General features: G+C 40.8%; 2 long non-coding RNA genes and 1 pseudogene across 2 annotated transcripts; 2 read left to right on the top strand and 1 right to left on the bottom strand.

Moving 5' to 3' along the window:
- Positions 1–4,278: 4,278 nt before the first annotated feature.
- Positions 4,279–4,396, top strand: LOC134968318 (5S ribosomal RNA; annotated as a pseudogene).
- Positions 4,397–18,408: 14,012 nt separating this feature from the next.
- Positions 18,409–19,963, bottom strand: LOC134965664 (uncharacterized). The gene is made up of 5 exons (XR_010188487.1): positions 19,895–19,963; positions 19,746–19,815; positions 19,520–19,591; positions 19,015–19,074; positions 18,409–18,646 (listed from the first exon to the last, which is right to left on the bottom strand). It is a non-coding gene; the product is annotated as an uncharacterized LOC134965664 (long non-coding RNA).
- Positions 19,964–24,231: 4,268 nt separating this feature from the next.
- Positions 24,232–25,888, top strand: LOC134965662 (uncharacterized). The gene is made up of 5 exons (XR_010188486.1): positions 24,232–24,300; positions 24,380–24,449; positions 24,604–24,675; positions 25,121–25,180; positions 25,549–25,888. It is a non-coding gene; the product is annotated as an uncharacterized LOC134965662 (long non-coding RNA).
- Positions 25,889–26,529: the final 641 nt, after the last annotated feature.

The raw sequence follows: 26,529 nt of genomic DNA, 5'->3' as shown, positions 1-26,529 counted from the left end.
TTACCAGGGAGAACGGGTCCGATGAAAAGTCAGAAATGCCATGCAACCTACTAATAGGTGGAGGGGTAGAAAACCCCCTTGGGTCGCTGGACGCCACTCCTGAGTGTCCGTGGTGAAGGGTGAGCCCAGCAGTGAGACACCGGTGTCCACGGTCCGCCGACCGGAAGTTCGGAGCACCGGAACAGGAAGTGACACGTGTTTCGCTCGGGAGAGCTTGTTCACTGGTTGCCTGCTCCCCGGCTCCCTTGCGCTGGTTTATAAGGACATATTGGGTCCTATTAATTGGTAATTAACTTCATGTGACTCTATGGATCAGTAATTAAGTTCCCTAATTGAACTATAGCAATAGTAGAAGGAGTGAGTATGGCAATTACGGCTTTGATTCCACATTGAGGAATAGCTGTACTTTGAAAAAGTGTGTGTAGATTTGATGAGTGGAGTAGGAGGAATTAATTGGGAAAAGATATTTAAAGAGGAAAGTGCTGAACAGATATGTTAATATAATAAATGAATAAATAAATAGATAAAAAGGTAAGAAAATGAATGTGAAAAGTATAAAGTAAAAAAGGTATAACTAAAAATAGAATTGATATATCTAAGAATGAAAATAAATATAGAACATGAATATCTATCTGTTACTAATTCCAGAACTCCAACATTTTACCTTTTACTGAAGGTACACAAGAACCTTCCCAATGCTCCAGGTCGGCCAATTGTATCGGGCAATGGAGGTCTACTTGAGAAAGCCTGTATTTTCATAGATACACATTTGAGAGATCATGTAATGAGCCTTCCATCCTATACCAAGGACACCACGGATGTCCTCCGGAAAATTAACACTATAGAATTAGAAGAAACACATCTCTTGGTCAGTTTAGATGTGGAGGCTCTATACACATCAAACTAACTCCCACTTCCCCCCTACAATTACCAACATCCCCAAGGGGGAATTTCTACGCATATGAAGAAATTGTTCTAATGATTAAATATTTACAACCCGCAGTAAAGAATTGGCACACAGATTAAAGGAACAAAGGTACAGTTCCAGGTCCATTAAAAAAGCTAAAAAAATCTGTTTTCACACCTCAAGAGAGTCATTAATTTTCCAGGAGTCCAATCCCACTGAAGCCAATACGACAATTCGATTCGTGGGAGACTTCTGTGAGGAGTGGAAAGAGATTAAATCCATCTTACAACGACATTGGTCCATATTGTTGTCTGATGATGACTTGTCACAGAAACTCAACACCACAATAGATCTCAGCTGGAGACGCTATCCAAACTTGAGAGACCATTTTGTCAAAAGTCACTTTATATCAAGACCAGCACGAGATCCCGTTACAAAAGGAAGTTATCCATGTGTATATTGCAAAATCTGTGAGCATATAGTAAATCTGCAAACAGCAACGGACAAATATGGGGACACCATTAAAATCAAGGATTTCTTTAACTGTAAGAGTACCAATGTAGTCTATTGCATCTCGTGCCCATGCAATCTCAAATATATAGGAATCACTACACGCATGTTGAAGCACAGGGCCCTTGAACATATGAGCAACATCAGGAATGCAAGCAGGGACCAACAAAGGATGAAGCAATTAACTACTGTCTCCAGACACTTTCTGCACAAACATTCCTGTTCCCCGCAATATTTAAAAATATGTGGTTTGGAACAAGTCAAAATGGGGATCAGAGGTGGAGACATTATGGCCATACTTCTCAAAAAAGAAAGCGAATGGACTTTCAGATTGGATACTTTAGCCCCAAATGGTCTCAATGAATACATCAGTTATAGTGTCTTCTTATAATGTCATTATACTCTCATATAAACTTCAGGGTACCCTTCAGGGTCCAAAACAACATATCAACCACAGGTCATAGACCCCTCAAATACTTTCAAACCCTTTAGAACCTCCACGGGTTTTCATCATCTCCTTTTTTTTCTCTACCACACACATTCACAACAAACACACTTTATATAATATTTTTTCCTGTTTCAGGACACCAGGGACCTTTCCCACTCAATATCCAGCATCATTCACCTTAATTCATCATTTCAGATGTCCTATTTAAACACTGTGTTTCCCCTTCTCTTTCCCCACCGTCACTAATCCTATTCCTCATTCAAACACACACCATCACAGCTTCCCCTTTCACATAGGCCAGATCCCCCCCCCTTCCCTCTCCTTCTTCATTCCTTCTCCTTTCCGTCTCCCTTCCCCGCACCTATTCCTCCTTCCTCAGTTACCCTTTCCCAGTCTCACCATTTACACCACCCCACAAACATATCCAACATCAATTAGATTTCTTATCCAAACCATTAATTAATCCCACTCAATCACATCTCTCACATGTACCTCCACAATTTTCACATCACCCCTCACCACACAATGTTTTAACACACACACACAATCAGCAGCGATACATAATTTTACCCCCACTTTCAGCCACCCTACTTTTTATGTTATATATATTATATATTATATATTTTTTTTATATATATCTATATACCATATTATTATTTTAATATCTTTCATCACATATATTTTACCATTTCAATTCAATTTAATCTTGACCTTATTTATTTTCATTCTTAGATATATCAATTCTCTTTTCAGTTATACCTTTTTTACTTTATTCTTTTCACATTTATTTTCTTACCTTTTTATCTATTTATTTATTCATTTATTATATTAACACATCTGTTCAGCATTTTCCTCTTTAAATATTTTTTTCCCAATTAATTCCTCTTACTCCACTCATCAAAATCTTCACACACTTTTTTCTAAGTACAGCTATTCCTCAATGAGGAATCAATGCCGTAATTGCCATACTCACTCCTTCTACTATTGCTATAGTTCAATTAGGGGACTTAATTACTGATCCATAGAGTCACATGAAGCTAATTACCAATTAATAGGACCCAATATGTCCTTAAAAACTAGCGCAAGGGAGCCGGGGAGCAGGCAACCAGTGAACAAGCTCTCCCGAGTGAAACACATGTCACTTCCGGTTCTGGTGCTACGGACTTCCGGTCGGCGGACCGCGGACACCGGCGTCTCACTGCTGGGCTCACCCTTCACCACGGACACTCAGGAGCGGCGTCCAGCGACCCAGGGGTTTTTCTACCCCTCCACCTATTAGTAGGTTGCATGGCATTTCTGACTTTTCATCGGACCCGTTCTCCCTGGTAATTTGTTTTTGCTCCATTCATTCATTTTTTCATTAACCAATTGTGTGACTACTTTTTTGAAGTGAACAAGCAAATGAGAATATATATTTTTCCTTAACCAACCAGGGATATATGGTAACATGGAAATATGCCATATTTACCAATGAGCAGCATCAATGTCCGGGACACATAATGAATTAATTAATATATACTAACAACCCGCTCATGGTTCCTAATAGGTTCAGTCCTTATTTGGGGTTTTTGTACATGCATAAGACATTTGTTTATATTTAATTACCTTTCCCACAGATACGAGTATTTTTCATTTCTCTCTTTTTTCTTCTTTTTTGATAGTGACAACTGATACACTGCAAATCTGAAATAGGTTCATTGTTTTGCCGACTGTATTAAGCAGTTGCGGAGCTAACACGTGATTTATCACAGATTATCACCAAAGCATTTTTCTATATACAAACAGATAATCTTTGAGAACATTCACACTCATATGGGATTTCTGGAACTCCCTTTCATTCTGTTTAAACAATCCTGGTGGCTCTGCAATGCAACATGTAAACAGAGCACCATTTTGTTACAAAACAGGTCAGTAGAAGTGTTCCTCTATCTTTCTTCTGTCTCAGTGTCGTTTCTCACCACCCTCTCATTTTTTCATTCGATGCCCAGGCAGATGATTAAAAAGCAGAAGTGGTGTTTAACTCAGACCTGAGTCTCTATTACCCAACTTCCTTCACAGCAGTGTCACACTATCATCCACTCAGCACTCCTTACAAAACCTGGGGAGTTCCCACAGACACTTCAGATCAGACCCATATAGCCCTCAGTTCATTTGGTTCCCACATGGTTTCCAATAGCTAATAGGTGTGATTTATCCACCCAAGGTTAAACCACACGGAATAGGCCCAACTTCATCTTATTTTTGAAGTTAAGCAAAGTGGGCCGGGTCAGCACCTGGTTGGGAGACCATCAGCGAATACCAGGTACCACAGGTATTTTGATTCAAGAGCACCCAGTAATCCTAGAGGAAAGTTTGGGATTTCTCTCAGAGCCTACAATACATGGTTCCCGGTGTCATCAGGTGCGATATATCTACCTGCGGTCAAACCACACTGAGTATGCCCAACCTCGTCTGATCTTGGAAGCCAAGCACTGTGGGCCAGGTCAGTACCTGGGTGGGAGACCACCAGAGAATACCGGGTACTGCAGGTATTTTTATCCAAACCAAGGATACAGGACCTAGAACCAAGTATTACCCCCTTTCATCTTTCTGAATCTATACCCAATCAGCAATCAGGGTGGAGCCCGCTATACATTATATTGTATATTCTCTCTCTCTTCCTGTCATATTTCTATCATAGTTTATATTGTTATAAATTCGGAAGAAGACATAATTTCTCAACATTGGAGAGACATACATATTTTCTTTCACAGATCTACTATGCCAAATTTGTAATAATCACATCATTTGATGTTTACTTGGATTGATAAATTTATTCTAATTGTTGTTATTTCTTTCTTTTTTTGCCTCATAGCTATTATTTTAAGAGGGTAAATAATAAAAGTTACATTTTAAACATAACATATTACACAATTTTCAATATAAGTGTGCCCCAGAAGAGACACATAGTCTTTCTTTTTTCTCTTTGGCTCCGGTACTATACAGGAACCATTTCTCTTACTTTTAAGAAACTTAAAGGGTTAGTACCTCCACCAGTGTCCTTTCCTACCCAAAAACCCACCCGTGCATCCTCATCATCGGTGGGAGATCATGCTCCATTTGGTAAGTCTGACCCCATGGTGGCTGGCGTGGCACCTCCTCTAGCAGTCCCTGGAGTGGACCCCAACTCGAAGAAGCCTCTTACAGTAAATACATTGTGCCAGGTCCTAGCAGCCTTTAAATCTGAGCTTACTCAAGATCTCTTTGCTGCTGTTCATGAGGTTCAAGTTGAGCTAACTGCTTTTGTGGACTGAATGGACCACTTGGAGCATAAAATGGAGGAGCTGGTGGCCTCCAATAATGAGCTTATTTCAGCCCACGACTTGCAGCGTGCCGAGATGGAGGAGTTTAAAGACAAAATGTCTGATTTGAAGAACAGTTCTAGGAGGAATAATTTTAAAATCCATGGGATCCCGGAATCAGTGGCTAATTCGGAACTGCATGACTATGCTATGCCTTTATTCCATAAACAGCTGCCGAAGGTGGAGAACAAGGATCTGCTCATCAACCAAATTCATTGGCTCCAAAACCATATTTTGGTGCCCCGGGTGGTGTAGCTTTTGTCGCTACCCTCCCTTTCTTTTCCTACCATACTCCTCTCCCCTGTGGTAGTAATGCAGACCTGATTTCCTGGGTCCTTTCAGTTTTTTATTCCTTGTTCTGTCCTTTCCTTCCCTGTGTTTTGTCCCACCCCCACCTCTATGGAATGTTAGTTGTTATCATACTTGTACTTTTTGAATGGTACGAGTTTATCCCTTAAATGTTATAGGATTGAATTCTCCTCATAAATGTAGATTAGCCCTGACCTCCAGCATAGGGCTGATGTAATGGCGTTGCAGGAAACCAATTTTTCAGCATTGGGCCCAAACACTCTGAAAGATCAGAGATATCTGGTGGAATTTTTTGCAAATTGCCCTTTTAAACACAATGGAGTGGCCATTCTCTTCTGAAATTCAGTCTCTTTTTAAAATTAAAATCCCATACATCAGATAAGAATGTCCGTTATTGAATATTAACTGGAGTACTGGAGTATAGGCCTGTTACATTAATTTCTCTTTATGCCCCAAATTCAAAACAGGTCCCCTTCTTAACTAAAGTTTGCTCTGCTGTCATGAAGGTCTGCTATGGTGCATTGATTGTTTTGGGTGATTTTAATTTAGTTTTAGACCCAAAAATGGAAAGATCAAACCATGCCACTACACAGTCTGCCAAGTCCTGCAATAGAGCCTCTTTAGCCTTTCATAATTTGTTGTCTTAGTACTATCTATATAATCTATGGAGGGTTCCAAATCCGTCTGGATGGGACTATACATATTTTTTGCCTGTCCACAATTCTTACTCCCACATAGAGAATATTTTGTGTGATAACTGGATTTTACAACATTCAGACCAGGTGGATATTCTAACTATATCATGGTCTGACCATGCCCCTCTCCTCTGTTCCTGGAATGTTTTCCATCAATTTGTTTCCCGAAGACCTTGGCGCTTATCTCCCCACCTTCTTTCAGATCCTCTATCTAAGAAGGCAATAACTGATTGTGTTTTAACTTATTTGGCCACTAATTCCCCCTCAGATACCTCCTCGTCCACTTTTTGGTGTGTGCTTAAGTCAATAGTATGGGGCACTGCAATCCAGGGGCCAGGCTGAAAAGACAGGCATTACAACAACAAAAGGATTTAGAAGAAAAACTTTAGGAAGTTGAGGATAAAAATAAGCTGTGCCTCTCTAGTTCCCTTCGTAGAGAACTGACTGCTATTAGGGGCCAACTGCAGAAACACCTCGACTCGGGCCCTAATTCAGACCTGATCGGTCCCGTGCGTTATTGCACAGCAGCCGATCAGATCTGAACTGTGCATGTGCCGGCGCCATAGTTTGCTGGTGCTTGGCAGACAGCCGACGGCTGTCTTAGCTCTGCGATTGCCTCTGCCTGATTGACAGGCAGATGCGGTCACTGGGTGGAAGGGGGCAGGCCGGCGGCATTTGTCCGCCACTTAGGGGAACACGGTCAAGGCAACACAGGCGTGCCAGGACCGTGGAGGGGGTGGACCACGGCAACTGAGTGATGTCACATGCAGCCGCTGTGATCCTCACGGTGACGAGTAGCTCCCTGCCAACATGCAGGAGCTGCTCTGGCTGGGAGCTGCACTGGCTGGGAGCTACTGTTCTAGTACAAAAGCATCGCCACTGTGCAATGCTTTTTTACTTGTGCGACTGGGCTGGGCCAGACATGCGGGGTGGACTAGCCCTGTGCTTGGCTTCCCCCACATATCAGTGTGCCTGATCATAGCCATGCAAAATTTTGCACAGCTATGATCAGTTCTGAATTAGGCCCTCAGTTATGCTCTAAATAGGTTGTGGCAGAAATTATATTTGTCTGGTAATAGGTCGTGTACGATGCTCGTCCGTAAGCTTCATGTTATGCAGGCAATGAACAGGATTAAACATTTTATCACCCCAAGGTACTAAGGTGGCCATATCTACTCAATTTGCTAATAACTATACTAATTTATATAATTTATCTTCCGATCCCCACACTTTCCAGCCCACTTTGAAAACTATTAATGCTTTTTTTTTTTTTTTTTTTTTTTAATTCTGTTTATTAGATTTTCAATAAAGAAAAGGTACATACAATCCAGTGAAAGATATCAATATCACAAATGACCAGAGGTGATACCTCAGAAGGTCCCACACAATGAGATAGATCAATCAGGCTTTAAACTGTTACATACATTGTGCCATCAGTGTGGTCATTAGAAATGTATACCTTTACATAATTGATATCCAAAATACATCTTGAACCTATAAACAGGGAGGTGGGGGGGAAAACAAAACACAAACACAGGTAAGATAGGGAGGGAAGAAATAGGAAGGTACGAGAGAGAGAGGGCAAGCATCCTTAATTATCAGCAAACATAAGTGTTATAGCAATCGCTGGGCGGGGGGGGTTTACGTGGGGGTGAGGGAGATACTTTTATGGATAGAGTATTCGGTACGGTCAAATAGTGTGAATATGGAGTTTTGGGTTTCTGGGTCAAGAGAGAGTATGAATAAGACCCATTTCTTGTGGAATGTGACCTCTTCAGTGATGACATTAGACAAAGCAGATCTCCTGTCGAAATACATGAGTTGCAACATCTTTTGGTGCACTTCAGAGAGCGATGGGGAGGTGCGTTTTAACCAATGTGTTAGAACTATTTTCTTTGCAACTGTAACTATAACTGTCAGTAACGGGGTGAAGGCATATCTATTCAGGCCAAGATTCCAGCTCGTAAAGTCCGCCAGTAAGAAGGCTAGGGGGTCAAGATTTGGTACAAATTTGAAAATGCGTTTAATATAGTTAAGGAGTTTGTACCAGAAGCGGAGTATGCGCGGGCAATCCCACATACAGTGGAGAAAGGAGGCGGTAGCACAGTGGCATTTAATACATTCAGCAGAATTAGTCGGGTTAAAATGAGCATATTGTGCTGGTGAGATGTAAGCCCTGTGGAGTGTTCTAATATGAACCTCCTGTAGATACGATGATTGGAGCGTCTTCAAGGCCTGAATAAAGTGATTGGTCATCTGATCTGGTTGCATGGGATAAATCAGATCTATATCCCAAGACTTTCTGACACCTTCCCATCACTTCTCTGAGCCATTTGTAGTAAGGAGAGAGTATAATAAACTGATGCGGTATCCTTTCCGTGCGCTATACACCATCACCGGCCTCAATGGATCAGTGTGCGGAGAGGAGGTTCGCGAGGAGGTAAACCAGCTAAGAGAAGAAAGGTAATGTCTCATTTGGAGGTACATATAATAATGGGTGTGTGGAAGCTCATAGGAGACTACTAGGTCAGCAAACTGAACAAAATTACCACCTGGGTCAAAGACTTTGGTGGAGTCGGACAGTCCCCTATCCCTGCAGAGCCGGAACAGAGCGTTGGAAATAGAAGGTGGGAAAGCTGGGTTACCCCATAATGGAATAGAAGCGGCATGCAACGGGTTCCTCGTCAACCGTTTGTTTACCCCTCGCCATGACAGAAATATGTCTTTAAACAAAATATGTGTCTTTACCTGAGGAGGAAGAAGAGCAGGTAGTGTTAGGAGTAAAGCGGCTGTTGAAAAGGGGTAGAAAAGGGCTTTATCGACACTTATATCAGTAAATGTAGATTTGTCTGTTAACCAGTCAGTAACATATCGAAACATGATTGAGTGAGAGTAAGAGGGGAGGTCCGGCAACCCCACGCCCCCTGCTTTGCGAGGGCCTATAAGTTTAGAAAGGGCAATTTTAGGTTGCTTCCCCGTCCACACAAAAGAACTCATCATCCTCCGCAAAACCCCCAAGTCATATGTGTTCAATGATACTGGTAGTTTTTGCATCACATAAAAGATTTTAGGAAATATTATACTTTGTATAACAGCAATTCGGCCTAGAAGGGATATCGGGAGGAGTTTCCAACCTAGGAGTAGGGCTGAGATCCTAGCAATGACAGGTGAAAAGTTTAGGGAATAGAGTCGTGGAAGAGTAGATGGTATGTGGATCCCCAGATATTTAATGGAGGTGTTAGAGGAGCGAAATGGGAGGGAGGAGAGGAAAGGGGCTAAAGCAGTGTGTGTGGTGCCTAAACAAAGTAGCTCTGATTTAGACATATTGATGCGGTAACCCGCGATGTTGCCAAAAGAGTGGATCAATTCTAAAATAGCAGGGATAGAGCGTTTGGGGTCAGATATGAATAATAGCATGTCGTCAGCGAATAGTGATACCTTTAATTCCTTGATACCTATTTTTATTCCAGTGAAAGTGGGGGAGGCTCTGAGGGCAATGGCTAGGGGTTCAAGGGCTAGGGCAACTAAGAGAGGTGACAAGGGGCATCCCTGCCTGGTGCCTTTTTTAATTTCGAAAGGAGCTGATAAAAGATCGTTGCAGGAAATTTGGGATTTAGCATTATAATAAAGGCATTTGATCATGGAAATGAAATGAGGGGGGAACCCAAATCTATCCAAGGTATGGAATAGATGTTGCCAGTCTACATGATCAAATGCCTTCTCGGCGTCTAGTGAAAGCAACAGGTTAGAAGTTAGGGGAGAAGCATCAGAAACCGAAACGGCTGAGAGGACCCGACGAATGTTGATTTCGGAGTGGCGCCCAGTTATAAAACCCGATTGATCCGGGTGGACCAAAAGGGGCATAAGAGGTTTCAATCTGTCTGCTAGTTTTTTTGTGAGTAATTTGTAGTCTAAATTTAATAGAGATATTGGGCGGTAAGATTCTGGTAATGACAGATCCCTGTCTGGCTTAGGCAATAATTTGAGAGTGGCAGAATTAAAATGGGATGGGGTTCTGAGTGAGGACATCATAGAATTAAGGGCATTGACGAGAACCGGACCTACATGGGGAAGTAGGACTTTATAAAAGTCCCCACTAAAGCCATCGGGGCCCGGGGCCTTGACAGACTTAGTATGGCGTATGGCCTTTTCCACTTCAGAGAGAGATATGGGTGCCATGAGCAATTCCGCATCACTAGGGGGGAGTAGGGGAGGTTGGATGGACTCCAAAAATGAAGCGTCAGTGTGAGAGCCAGGCGTGGAGGGTGAGGGTGAAGGGAGCGGGTCAGAGTACAGCCAACTATAAAATGCACTAAGGACATCAGCAATCTCTAGATCGGAGGTAGTGAACACGTCAGGGGTCTTGCGGAGAGGATGAATCACAGCGGGTGAACGGGTGCCCTTGATGAGGTTGGTGAGTAATTTCCCGGTTTTGTTGTCGAACCTATGGAATCGGTAGTTGACCGTGAACATGTGGCGGTCACCCATAGATCCCATATATTCTTCAAAGTGTGTTTTGGATTGTAGATAAGATTGTCTATTGTTAGGGGTTGGACAACTTTTATATTGTTGAAAATTAAGGGTAAGAGCTGACTGAAGTGATAAATATTTGGAGGTGTATTGCTGTTTGGAGTGTTCCACAAAGGAGATGATGTCACCCCTAAGAACCGTCTTTGCGGTCATCCAAAATAATATCGGATCTGATTCCAAGTGAGATCCATTGAGTTGGACAAAATCCTTCCAGGCCGACTCCAAACGTAGGCAGAAATCAGGAGATTTGGCTAAGTATGAGGGGAATTTCCATAATCTAGGTGTGGGGGTAGATGAGTCCAAAGTTAAGGTAGCTGACACAACAGCGTGATCCGAGATGACAATTGGTGCGATGGAGGAGTCCATTACAGAGGAGAATAGGGATTGGGAGATGAGGAGGTAATCTATACGTGAGAGGGTAGAGTGTGCGGCCGACAAGCATGTATAGTCCCTATCAGTAGGATGGTGAGCCCGCCAAATGTCAACTAATTGGAGATGGTCTGAGAGTAAGGGAATTCCCAGTTTGGGTAAATGGTGAGTGGAAGTGGGGGTGTTCGATTTATCTAGGAGCAGAGATGATACCAGATTAAAATCCCCACCAATGATAATGGGTATATCTAAGTAAGGGGTAAACAAACCAACCAATTTTTGGAAGAAATATTTTGAATATGCTGTAGGGGCGTATATGTTCCCAAGAATCAATGGTTTACCTTTCATAGTCAGGGATATGATAACATAACGGCCGTCCGGGTCTTGGACAGTGCAGGACACGGTATGGGGAATATGTCGCTTGATCAATATCACTACCCCCCGGGCTCTGGAGGAATAAGGGCTGGAGGCCATCACTGACCAACCCAACATAGCTAGTTTGGTTACTTCAGCGGGAATCAGATGAGTTTCCTGTAAGAATGCAATGTCTACATTCTGCTTATTAAGATAAAGAAGTACCTTTCTCCTCTTAGCCGGTAAATTGAATCCTCCCACGTTCCACGTCCCTGTTTTTACGTCAGACATAGTGCAGTAAGTGAAACAAAAATGCCATTCATCTCTCTAGAAGTACTCGATGTGACGGAAACAAAAAGGGAGAGGAGGGAGAGGAGAGGAGACAAACGCACATATAACATAAAAACAGTCATAAGACACCACAAATATGTAGGGGTTATTAGGAGTCGTTCTAAAAACGTATAACGTGTAAGCAAAATGCAGAAGACATAATAGACCCTGTGCTTCCGGGGTAAAGAGAACAATATCCTAAGGGAGAGATAAGTATTAGCGATATTCTGCAGGCGCATGGGAGAGGGAGGAGCTTCTCCTACCCCGCGAACTAGAGAACAATTAACATAAAGTGAGTACTACCACCAGCTCGATAATGCCGAGATATAGTGGGTGCAGCAGCTGCCGGAGCAATAATCATGGTGATAGAAAAACATGAATTGAGCAATTCAGCAATGAGGTCCATACGGACAATACATTACGCTAACATATAGTGAGAACCAAACAGGATAACATATAGGTTAATATGGCTACGTAACATAGCCAGCAAAAAAATAACACGGAATAACTGTATGCAACTAAGTGGAGCCATAAACTCTACACGAGAGTGGCCAGAGAACACTCATCTGTGTTAAGGGCAGTAGAGAGATGTATGGGAATTAATAAGGGGGGTAGGGACACGGGGTCACTGATGTCAGTTACATTGTCTCTAAGGAGTTCACGAAGATAGTCCTCAGCATCTCTAGGAGAGAGAAAATCTTTGTGGGTGGAGCTATCGTAAATCCGTAAACGGGCTGGGTAAAGCAAGCTGAATTTGCGGCCCTCAGTGACTAGCTTCGAACATATCGGAGAGAAAGCCTTACGAGCCCTAGTCAGTTCCACGGAGTAGTCCTGGAAAATGAACAATTTATTTCCCTCCCACTGTAGATCTTTGACACATCGGGATGCCGACCAAAACGCCATTTTGTGTAGGTAGTTTAGACATCTAAATAGCGTGACACGCGGCCTCGGTTTCGAAGGAGTCGGGGCAGGACCCACTCTGTGTGCCCGTTCAATCACTAAGTCACTGCATTCTTGAGTAATTCCCAACAAATCAGGTAGCGTGTTTCTGACAAAATGAGCAATCACCGGCCCTTTAATGGATTCAGGTAAACCGACCAGGCGGATAGTATTACGTCTCGAACGATTTTCGAAATCGTCTAACTTGTTCCATATCTGGTAGTTATCAGAAGTTAATTCTTTAACACTGTGACGCATGTCAGCAACTTCATGCAAAGTAGCCCCCAGTTGATTCTCGGCCTGGGTCACCCTATGTGTAAGGGCTTTCAATTGGGAAGAGATATCTGTGACTGCCTGAGAAAGGAGCGGTGCCATGGTGTATCGTATTGCTTCCACCACATCCCCATAGGTAACGGGGGAGTCAGGAGAGCGGCATACCTTATGTGGGGACTCTGACAGCTCAGCGGCTGTCTTTTTGGAGGCAGGGGCTGCAGCGTCCGTGCCTCGCTCCGGCGCCATATTCCCCTCAGAGCGGCGTTTCTCCTGACGCGATGCGGGCTGTCCCGGCTGAGCTGCAGAGGTCACAAAGCGATCCATCGTGAAGCACCCAGATCGCAGTGCTGTGCTGGTGGTGTTGGAGGCTGTGAACAGCCGTTAAAAAGGTGTCGTTCGCGGAAGGGAAGCGGAGCACCGGTGTTAGCCGGCTAGCCCATGCGAACCCGGCACCGGAAGCCTATTAATGCCTTTTTAATGGACATTAAACTCCCCGCTCTTAATGAGGAACATTTGGCATCCTTGAATACTTCTTTGTCTCCTTCAGAGGTGGCACAGGTGATTAAGGTGCTTACTCGTGGCAAAGCTCCAGGTCCAGATGGCTTCATTAACAGGTTTTATATTTCCCTTAATGACCACCTTTCCTCTATTCTATCATAGTATTTAATGAGGTGTCTACTCTTGGAGCTTTCCCGAAAGAAATGCTGGAAGCCCAGGTTATCATATTGCCCAAACCTTGCAAAAACCTAGTGCACTGTCAGAACTATAGGCCTATTGTACTCCTGAACGGAGATATTAAAATATTCGCCAAACTTATAGCTACCTATTTGAATGTTTTTTTGCCATCCTTGATTCATACTGATCAAATCGGTTTTGTGCCCGGCAGACAGGCCCTGGACAACAACCGTAGGGTGTTTGACTTGATTGATACAATTGGTTCTAGTAATGGCCCCCTGCTGCTCTCTCTCTGGATGCAGAAAAAGCATTAGACGGATTTAATTAGTTGTACATGCGTTTGGTCCTAGAGATATTCGGATTTAGTGATCAAATTTTATCTTCAGTACTAGCCTTATACAGCTGCCCCTCTGCCCATGTTTTCAGCAATAGGTTTTTATTGGATGCTTTCCCAATGACAAAAGGTACTCAACAAGGATGTCCTTTGTTGCCTTTGATTTTTACTTTGGGCATTGAACCCCTTGCTCAAAAAATTCGGATGACTAGGGAATTTCCCGGGATTACAGTTAATAATAGTACACATAGATTATGTTTATTTGTGGACGATGTTCTTCTTTTTGTTACTGAGCCATTATCTTCCCTCCCCAGTTTACATGGTATATTACAAATCTATAGTGCAGCTTTCTATTACAGGATGAATATGACTAAAACTGATGCCCTCCCCATTAATATTCCGACCCCGGTTTTTTCTGTCCTCAAGTTCCAGTATCCATACAATTGGGGCTCAACTTCACTTCAATACCTAGGGTTTCATATTCCCCCTGCCACCCCTTCTGTTTTTGAAGTTATTTTACCTTCGCTGCTTGATAGTCTGTTGGCCTTGACTACGTCTTGGCTCTCTTATGAGATCTCATGGTTGGGGAGATTGGCAGCTTTTAAAATGACTATACTCCCAAAACTTATGTATTTATATTGTACAATACACTTTTCCTTTCCTAAAACATATTTAGATAAGGGTCGCACTATGGGGGTCATTCCGACCTGTTCGCACGCAGCAGTTCTTCGCGGTGGTGCAAATGGGTAGGAAATGCACATGTGCGGAAGACGCATTGTGCACGCGCGTCGTTGCCTGGTGACAATCGTCGCTGGGCAACGCCACTGCCAGCGACAAATGTGATCGCAGCCGCGATCGCAAGAAGATGGAAAGGCGGAAGGCATTCCAGGGCGCATACTCACCATTTTCAATCGTTTTCGGGGAGTAGTAAGAAAAATGTAGTCGTGTCCAGGCGAATGGAGGGCAGATGTCTGACATCAAAGCCGGGACCTGCATCGCTGGAGCCGTCGCACAGGGTAAGTAGGTCTAGGGCTAGTCTTGTTTTGTGTGAAACTTTTTTTAGCATAGCAGGGCTGCACAAGCGTTCACAGCCCTGCTATGCTAAAATACACTCCCCATAGGCGGAGATTAGTTGATCGCACCAACAGCAAATAGTTGCTTGGTGCGATCAACTCGGAATGAGGGCCTATATTATTGCATTATGTGTGGAAGGCCAAACCCCCTAGACTGGCTCACTCTAGGATAATACTTTTCCTCAGAAATGGAGGCTTGGCTCTGTCAGATCTTGTTTTGTATCAGGAGGCTTGTGTGCTAGCGCAACTTAAATATTGGTTGGGTGGACCTTCTCTTGTCAGATGGGTAGCTACTGAGAGAGCGGGGTGCCCGGATCTTCCCCTAGCAGACCTTCTCTAAATACCATCAAGCTTAAGACCTTCATCTTTTACACTTCTTCTGTCTCTAAAATCATCCCTACAGTTTTGAGATAAATTGGTAGTACGCATCCCTGGGAATTTAAATCCATACTCATCTTTATCATTATGCTCTGTAGCTAAATTAATCCCCAGCCTTCATTTCTCCACTTGATATGCATGAAAACTATAGTCCCTATGGGATTTCTTAGATGGTACTGTCATGTTCCCCTTTTCTCTTAAGTCCTAGAGGATGCTGGGGACTCTGTAAGGACCATGGGGGTATAGACGGGCTCCGCAGGAGACATGGGCACTATAAAGAACTTTTAGTATGGGTGTGCACTGGCTCCTCCCTCTATGCCCCTCCTCCAGACCTCAGTTAGATTCTGTGCCCAGGGGAGATTGGGTGCACTACAGTGGAGCTCTCCTGAGTTTCTCTGAAAAAGAATTTTGTTAGTTTTTTTATTTTCAGGGAGCACTGCTGGCAACAGGCTCCCTGCATCGTGGGACTGAGGAGAGAGAAGCAGACCTACTTAAGTGATAGGCTCTGCTTCTTAGGCTACTGGACACCATTAGCTCCAGAGGGAGTTGGAACGCAGGTCTCCCCTCGCTGTTCATCCCAGAGCCGCGCCGCCGTCCTCCTCGTAGAGCCGGAAGATAGAAGCCGGGTGAGTATGAGAAGAAAAGAAGACTTCAAGGCGGCAGAAGACTTCAGATCTTCACTGAGGTAAGCGCCCAGCGGTAACGCCAGGGCCGAAACTAAGGGGGGGCTAGGGGGTCACGTGTCCCGGGTGCTGGGCTGTAGGGGTCGCTAATGAGCCCAGTTCGTCTGTAGCTACTGACCGGCTGTAGGAAGCCAGCAGCAGCACTAGACGTGGCTCATTTGTGTTCCGGGATGCGGGCGCAGGCACGTCATCGCGCGTGTGACGTCATGACGTCTCACGCGCACGTGCATGTGGCGTGACGCGCGCACCCGGCTAGTGAGACTGAGAGCACGGAGCTGGAGGCGGGAGTCTCAGGCGCCGGCGGCCGCGGCTAAAGTAAAAATAAATAGCAAATCCGACCTGGCTGCAAAAAAAGTAGGTGCGTGCTGCGGGTGGGCGGCTACCTCCACAGTGTGGTCCACTGGCTGCAGAGTACAGTCAGCACTGGGGACTTTCTTAGTTAATAAATATACACTGACACAAAACATTTTTTTTAAACCAGTATCCCACATTAATATATATATACATATATATATATATTATATATTTTTTGAATATATTATATATGTATATAAAATATATTTTATATTATATATACAGTATGTTTATCTATATGTATATATATTATACTGTATGTGTATATATATATATATATATATATATTCACACACACATACAGAATGATCCGGCACTCCAGCAGGCCCTCGGCTGCAAGTGCTGATGTGCTCACGGTGCCTTCCTCATGGACACAATAGCCCCCAATGTAGCAAGTGGATGGAGGCGGCACACAGAGACTTTTCAATATTAAACGTGAACAAGTTTAATGGTGCATCTATGTTTCGGAGCCGACGGGGCTATGGCTCCGAAACGTACATGCACCATTAAACTTGTTCACGTTTTATATTGAAAAGTCTCTGAGTGCTGCCTCCATCCGCTTGCTATATATATATATATATATATATATATATATATTTATATAATATTTATATAAATATATATTATACACATATAGATATATAAATATATCGGCACTCAAGCAGGTCTTTTGAAGTGTTACAAGTATATTGTCAGGTGTCACAACAAACAAGCAATGTTCCGGGGCCCGTAGCCTCTCCTTTGCCCCTTTGGGCTACGGGCCTCGTAACATTGGCTTATATGATGTGACACCTGACAATATACTATTTAGTACAGGGGGCACGTGGGCCATTGCTACCATTGTTTAGGAGTTCCGGACACCAAGGACTATATATATATATATATATATATATATATATAAAAACTTGTCCTTGGACCGGCACTCCTCTCATCCGTGAAAAAATGGCTCCGGTGCCTCCAGAAGAAACGTATTAATAAACGTGATGAAAAAAGACCTGCGGCACTCAGAGACTTAAGCAGTGAAATCGTGTATTCACATCAGCAAATGAACCAACGTTTCGGGGCTCGCACGCCCCTTTGTCAAGGTGATCACCTTGACAAAGGGGCGTGCGAGCCCCGAAACGTTGGTTCATTTGCTGATGTGAATACACAATTTCACTGCTTAAGTCTCTGAGTGCCGCAGGTTTTTTTCATCACGTTTATATATATATATATATATATATAGGGGATGCTGCTGTCCCGGCACTCACTCACCCACAAAACTCTTGCTGCGGTGCCTTCCTAGAGGACCAAGGCTGATCCTCAATAAATACTGTAGAAGGCGGCGGCACTCAAGCAGGCTCACAACTTGTATTGAAAAAGAGCGGTTGGTTTTATTCCGACATGTTTCGGGGAACTCCCCGTCCTCAGGGCTGAGGACGGGGAGTTCCCCGAAACATGTCGGAATAAAACCAACCGCTCTTTTTCAATACAAGTTGTGAGCCTGCTTGAGTGCCGCTGCCTTCTACAGTATATATATATATATATATATAGCAATACATAGTCAGCGGCACTCCATATAGTGTAGAAATAGACATCCAGTTATGGACGGTGCCCTCCATTGGAGGCAAAGTCTCCAAAAATACAACAAACAGCAGTAAGCGGCACTCACGGCTCGAAGAAGAAATACAGGATTCCCTTTGAACGTGTCAACATTTCAATGTTTATAATGACGAAAATGTTTTATTATAAACATTGAAACGTTAACACGTTCAAAGGGAATCCTTTATTTCTTCTTCGAGCCGTGAGTGGCGCCTACTGCTGTTTGTTACATACATATATATATATATATATATATATATATGGACAAAAACAAAAGTTCTCTTGGGGAGCTTTACCACCACAGATATACTTATATAATTATAAAATCATTTATTAAAAAACATGTATACTTTTATAACATGAATCACAAGATCACATATGTCATATGAGCAATACATTCATTTCTGATTGTCTGTTATACATGATGTTTTCAATCATTAGATGAAATACTTATTCCTCAGCATGAGAAAGTATGAATGATCAGTTCACTGTTTTTACGGAAAACGCACAATCGTTGAAACCCAACGCGTTTCGTCCCTTAGGACTTCATCAGGGGTGCAAATCTGGGTGGTTCAATAAAATATATATATATCAAACAGTGTCCCTTCACATATATTTCAACTTCATGAAACTACTTCATTATTTAATAAAATTTTACCTGCTTTATATACAAAACAAATCACATAGAAATGCAAAGAAGGGAGGATATACTGAAAAAAAGGTAAGGAGAACATCGGAGGAGGAGGAAAAACATATGGAGTGTAAAGTAAGGATTGGATCCCTACTGAATGGTTCAAATTTAAATACCAAATATATACCATATAACTATATAGTTCAGTACACATCAATTAATGAACAGTTTACATAATGACCAAGGATGGCATCTAGTGCACGTGATACTTAATTGATTAAATGAAGTAATTGTACATACCAAAGAATGGGTTCACCAAAGGGAATACAAACAGAGCATGAATTCACTGAGAGTGTATTCCTACAAATTAGAATTGTACTTCTATTAGAATACAAAAACATCTTAGAAATGAGGCATCATTCTATTAGTAATGATTCTTAAATGCAATAGTTGGCACCAATCACTCAATTAATATTATGGTGCTCATCAGGAGTTAGGTATAGTCGTTAAACATTTATTAAACATACCACTGGTCAGTTTTCAATAGATTCTCCCACTAATATTGAAATGTGCCTCTTATTAACAAAATGATATACGATGAATTTGTTAAAACAAAACATCAATGTCCATGTTGTATCTACATACATACATATGGTGGTTAATGAGGGACCAGACTGAAATAGGTAGATTGTAACCGATGGGAATTCTACTAAAACGATTCATATGTAGCCGAAACAGGATATAGTCTTTTCTACATACTAAACATGATTAAGGTATGTGCTCATTTATGAGAGTATATGCTCACCTGTGGAAACTTAACAAACCATCAAATTATGGGTGTTGGCTGAAGTACATCAATAGTACATCCATGTATTTCCTATAGGGTTATGGAGTGTTTGATTAGAAAGGGGTACTAGCAATAGATCACCTCCAATGCAGCAACAACTTAAAATATAAAATGTGACAATCAAAATTATTTAGAAAGAGATCCTAATGACACTATTGATTAATTAGATGTCAAGCTCACTTACCAGAAACTTCTATTTAGATTTCACAAACTGGCAATTCGGATGAGATCAGGAGATATTATCCGATCAGACCCTATAAAGATGGAATGTCTTAGTTGGAAATATGATAAGTCTAAATCAATAAAAAAGACTGAATGGAATAAGGTATTTACCTGGCGTGTTGTCTCAAGGTCCACCTCACAGCTATAAGTGAGAGTGAACTCTTTAGTCCTATATATACCCCCTGTGTAATTGACATCATTTCCTGTCAAGCTAATTATGTCCCTCAATTAAGTTAATTGACTACTAGACTACTAGTGGATATCATAGCTAGTGGATTAACCTGTTAAGGACTTGTATCATTTAGAGGAGTCACAATAGACATTGTATAAATTGTGTTTACTATATACGCCGCTCTAGATAAATTGAGAAATGTATAATTGCGTTCAACTCCTATCGAGCGATATGCGCTCCACAGCCGTGACTTCCGGTTCCGGCTAGAGGTGGACGAAAGAAGCCCCAAAAAAAGAAGGTCATTGTTCAATCAAGACAAACCTCGTCAGGGATTGTCAATATTACAGAGAGACAACTATCATCAGCGGAAAGTTCCCTACTAGAGAAGGGTCTTAAATTCGCCCCTGATTTACATGTAAATAAATTCAATTTATTTATTGATCTTAATAAATTCATCCGTAAATTAACTATTCAAAGGCATTTTCTTAAAAATCCTCCCGCGAATTCAACTAGTGAAAAAACTCCACTGGTTAAATTACCATCTAAATACTATCCGGTTGAGTCCAGAGGAAGCAATTTGGATATCTTCTATGAGTCCGTGAGGGAAGATTTTAATAAAATCAAATTAAAAAGTGACAAATATGGAACCAACTTGAATTCTCAACAGAAGGGGGCCCTTAAGTATCTTAGTAAGGATACAGACATAGTGATTAAGGGGGCTGATAAAGGAGGGGCTGTGGTCCTCCAAACAAGAATGGCGTATTTGACCGAAGCATCCAAAATTCTCCTTGATGGACAGACCTATATAGAACTACCAGGGAATCCTACTGGACTGTACCAAGAAGAGCTCTGGCATTTATTATCAAAAGCCCTAAAAGAGAATTTAATTTGCAGGGAGGAATTTGACTATATGTACGTCAAACATCCATTGGTCCCCAATTTCTACCATATCCCAAAAATTCACAAGAACAAAACGGCTCCACCGGGGAGACCTATAGTTGCACGGATTGATTCCCTGACTTCAAACATGTCTCATTATTTAGACATCAGACTTCAACCGTATGTGATGGAAATGAAGTCGTACCTTAAAGACACCACTAGTGTCTTACAAAAATTGGAAACAGTAGTTTGGTTGGACGACTATCATTGGCTCACTATAGATGTACAAGCTCTGTATTCTTCAATACCACATAATAAAGGTCTAGAGACCATCAAGCTTGTACTATCTAAAGATTCGAAACTGCTTCCGAACGAGATTACATTCCTATTGGACAGCATCGCGTTCATCCTGAATCATAATTTCTTCGAGTTTAATGACAAATTCTATTTGCAAAAACAGGGTATGGCGATCGGGACTAAGTTTGCCCCATCGTACGCCAACCTGTATATGGAAGCATGGGAAGAGATCTATGTGTATGGTTCTGCATTTCAAGATAACATTATACTCTATCAAAGGTATATTGATGACCTTATTTTCATTTGGAAAGGGAATGAGAACAGCATTGACAACTTCATGCTATCTATACAATCCAATGAATTCAATTTGAAATTCACACACCTGAAAAATTCAAGAAGCATCGACTACCTTGATCTGACCTTAACTGGTCAATTAGGAGATAAGATAAAAACAAAAACCTATTTCAAGGAAGTCGATGCAAACAGTTATATTCCGAAGACAAGTTGCCATTATCCAGCCTGGAAAAATAGCGTCCCCTATGCACAGTTCCTTCGTTTGAAACGAAATTGCACTAATATAGAGGACTATTGGGAGCAGTCAAATTTGATTCAGCAAAGGTTTTTAGATAGGGGCTATAGTCTCGAGTCTATTGAAACAGCAAAACATAAAGCCTCTTTACAAAAAAGGGAGGTACTATTACAGCCTAAAGTCAAGACCTCGAACTATCAGCCATGTTCCAGACCCTTTGTAACACAGTTCAATCAGGAGAATCAATCTATCAGAAAAATCCTTGAACATCATTGGGGTATACTTTTAAGAGACCCTGTGTTGGGTCCATCTCTTCCCCCAAGACCCAATCTAATTTTTCAGAAGGCAACAAACCTTAAAAGTATTGTAGCTCCCAGTAAAATTGTGAGACCTAAAAATTCCAGCATGAGCTCAGGAACTATCATACCCACTAAAGGGTGTTACCCTTGCTCCAGATGCATATGCTGCAAATATATGGATCGGAAATCCTTTAATATCAAATTGGAGACAGGAAGATGGTATAAATTAACCCACCTAGTTAATTGTAACACTGAGTATGTAATATACAGGGTCACATGTGATTGTAACCTATCTTATGTGGAAAAGACAAAAAGACTTGCAAAAATCAGGATACAAGAGCACATGAGAAATGTGAGACATAAACTTCCATCGCACAGTCTCTCCAAACACTATGCCGATAAGCATAATTCAACTGTAACCAAGGACAACTTTACTTTTACAATCTTGGAACACATACCAGTGGATCCAAGAGGTAGCAGCAGAGATTTAACCTTAGCAAAACGAGAAACATTCTGGATATACACACTTAACACCTTGACCCCCAAGGGCTTGAATGAGGACATCGACATTGTCTCATTTTTATAGCATTTCCCCTTTTTTTCCCCTTTATTACCTTTAAATTAACCTTCCATGGGCCAATGTCTGATCCCTACTGTTTAGGTTTTTTTTCCTTACTACTTAGAACACATCAATCTTTTTTGTGATAATTTTCTTAACTCATACCATTTTTCGGTCAGATTTATATAGGGTTCATTTATATATCCCGATGTTTAAAACCAAGTTTTTGGTATACTGGGCAATTGAAGCAGGAAAAGGTTGTATGTATAATATCCATTTAATAATTTAGGAATTGAAACACTTGATTGTGAGCTTTGGGATTATATGTTCTGTGTAAAAGTTTTGTAAAATGAGGGATCACGCTGATGTGGATTGTTTCCTAGTTCTGATATTATAACTATTCATCAAATTTATGGTAATTATACGATCCCATTGTTGTATTTAGCAAATTATAGATCCTTTTTATTAGTAGAAGGATTTACTCATTAGCCTGCACAAATCACTGTTGTTTATTGTTCTTGACACCCAATAGTGTGGGTAGATCCGAGTTTGGATTTACTACCTTTAGGGTGGAAATAATGTGTATATGGATAATTGAGAATAGGTAGATCGATGGATCTATATCCTAACACTGTCCATTTATGTTTAGCTTGTAGGTATAGATATAGTCACTAATTAGTACACTAATTAATAAATTAATCACTTATTTAAATGATTTTAATACCCATAGATGAGATATGGGACATAGTTTTTTTTTCTTTCTTCTAAGTGTTAAATTGGTCTCATTCACAATTAAAGATTAATGACGTGATTAATGCACCACACTAATTAAATGTAATATATTATTAGCAATAGGATCTGATTATGGATAAAATATAAAATATTTTTTAGCAAGTCGAGCACATTATAATTTCACTATATTACCATAATTATTATGTAGCCCTTTTGATAAATCACTGACATAGTTAATATATGTAAATTGACAAGGCTTTGTATAAGGTAATACCCATCAATATCAGTGGTTCTGTTGGAGTTATTTGAAGTTATGATGTTAGTAGAATCTATTAGGGACATTGATACACGGAGCCCAATATCCGTGGAACGCAGAATTAATGTTCATGGAAAGCATAATGTTATCGCTTTACTAGAACATCGCATCAGGTACCATGAGACGCATTATCGGCGTCCGTGGAACGCATGACGCGCTTCCGCCGGAACCAGAAGGTACGGCTTTGGAACGCACACCGCCCGACAGGAATGGAACGCAATGTTGCATTCCGTGGCCTGTCTGTAGCGGAATGCACAGGTGACATAGTGTGCAGGACATCGTTAGGGATTTTTTCTGTATGATGCATGTCCCCAAAGGATTGTTTTACAAGCTGTAGGATCCATTGGGATCTTTTCAGGCAGTTCTATTAAATGAAAGATGCAATTCCGCCGGGACCGCCGGTATTTCCGCCGGAACCGGAAGTCACGGCTGTGGAGCGCATATCGCTCGATAGGAGTGGAACGCAATTATACATTTCTCAATTTATCTAGAGCGGCGTATATAGTAAACACAATTTATACAATGTCTATTGTGACTCCTCTAAATGATACAAGTCCTTAACAGGTTAATCCACTAGCTATGATATCCACTAGTAGTCTAGTAGTCAATTAACTTAATTGAGGGACATAATTAGCTTGACAGGAAATGATGTCAATTACACAGGGGGTATATATAGGACTAAAGAGTTCACTCTCACTTATAGCTGTGAGGTGGACCTTGAGACAACACGCCAGGTAAATACCTTATTCCATTCAGTCTTTTTTATTGATTTAGACTTATCATATTTCCAACTAAGACATTCCATCTTTATAGGGTCTGATCGGATAATATCTCCTGATCTCATCCGAATTGCCAGTTTGTGAAATCTAAATAGAAGTTTCTGGTAGGAGAGCTTGACATCTAATTAATCAATAGTGTCATTAGGATCTCTTTCTAAATAATTTTGATTGTCACATTTTATATTTTAAGTTGTTGCTGCATTGGAGGTGATCTATTGCTAGTACCCCTTTCTAATCAAACACTCCATAACCCTATAGGAAATACATGGATGTACTATTGATGTACTTCAGCCAACACCCATAATTTGATGGTTTGTTAAGTTTCCACAGGTGAGCATATACTCTCATAAATGAGCACATACCTTAATCATGTTTAGTATGTAGAAAAGACTATATCCTGTTTCGGCTACATATGAATCGTTTTAGTAGAATTCCCATCGGTTACAATCTACCTATTTCAGTATGATCCCTCATTAACCACCATATGTATGTATGTAAATACAACATGGACATTGATGTTTTGTTTTAACAAATTCATCGTATATCATTTTGTTAATAAGAGGCACATTTCAATATTAGTGGGAGAATCTATTGAAAACTGACCAGTGGTATGTTTAATAAATGTTTAACGACTATACCTAACTCCTGATGAGCACCATAATATTAATTGAGTGATTGGTGCCAACTATTGCATTTAAGAATCATTACTAATAGAATGATGCCTCATTTCTAAGATGTTTTTGTATTCTAATAGAAGTACAATTCTAATTTGTAGGAATACACTCTCAGTGAATTCATGCTCTGTTTGTATTCCCTTTGGTGAACCCATTCTTTGGTATGTACAATTACTTCATTTAATCAATTAAGTATCACGTGCACTAGATGCCATCCTTGGTCATTATGTAAACTGTTCATTAATTGATGTGTACTGAACTATATAGTTATATGGTATATATTTGGTATTTAAATTTGAACCATTCAGTAGGGATCCAATCCTTACTTTACACTCCATATGTTTTTCCTCCTCCTCCGATGTTCTCCATACCTTTTTTTCAGTATATCCTCCCTTCTTTGCATTTCTATGTGATTTGTTTTGTATATAAAGCAGGTAAAATTTTATTAAATAATGAAGTAGTTTCATGAAGTTGAAATATATGTGAAGGGACACTGTTTGATATATATATTTTTTATTGAACCACCCAGATTTGCACCCCTGATGAAGTCCTAAGGGACGAAACGCGTTGGGTTTCAACGATTGTGCGTTTTCCGTAAAAACAGTGAACTGATCATTCATACTTTCTCATGCTGAGGAATAAGTATTTCATCTAATGATTGAAAACATCATGTATAACAGACAATCAGAAATGAATGTATTGCTCATATGACATATGTGATCTTGTGATTCATGTTATAAAAGTATACATGTTTTTTAATAAATGATTTTATAATTATATAAGTATATCTGTGGTGGTAAAGCTCCCCAAGAGAACTTTTGTTTTTGTCCATTCTATGTGCAGTACTCCTTCTGACAGGGGGTACCTCTCAGTGGTTTGAGCTATTAGACTATAGCGCAATTAAGGGGTCTTAAGTTTTTCTGTTTTATATATATATATATATATATATATATATATATATAAGAAAATGGAGTAAAAAAAGTGCCTAATAGTGTCAGTGAGAAAAACCTTTGTGGGTTCAAATGTAGTGATAATTTAAACAATAAGCAATGACTTATTGTTTAAATTTATCACTACGTTTGAACCCACAAAGGTTTCTCTGACTGACACTATTAGGCACTTTTTTTTTACTCCATTTTCTTAAATTTTACCTATATACTGTTTTAGAGCTGCCACTCACTTATGTATGAGGTGTGTCGTGTTCACTAAAAAGGATTATCAGAAATCAATCCTTTTGTATTTTCATACCAGGGTGCCTGACCAGGTATACGTAGGCGCTATTTTCCACTATTCCCCATATATATATATATATATATATATATATTTAAAATTATTATTATTTTATTATTATTATGCTTTATTTATATGGTGCCACAAGATCTGCAGCACCCATTACACAGTAAATAATCAAATGAGCAAACAAGAAAAAAGCACTTACAGTTCAAGACAATATTGGACAGGTATGGAAAACCAGCGATTAGTTGCCATCAAAGGGAGTATGGATTATAAG

Source organism: Pseudophryne corroboree, chromosome 10 (assembly GCF_028390025.1).
Source record: "Pseudophryne corroboree isolate aPseCor3 chromosome 10, aPseCor3.hap2, whole genome shotgun sequence".
Lineage (NCBI taxonomy): Eukaryota > Metazoa > Chordata > Amphibia > Anura > Myobatrachidae > Pseudophryne > Pseudophryne corroboree.
The sequence above is the reverse complement of the archived record's forward strand: the minus strand, read 5'-3'. Positions and strand labels throughout refer to the sequence as shown.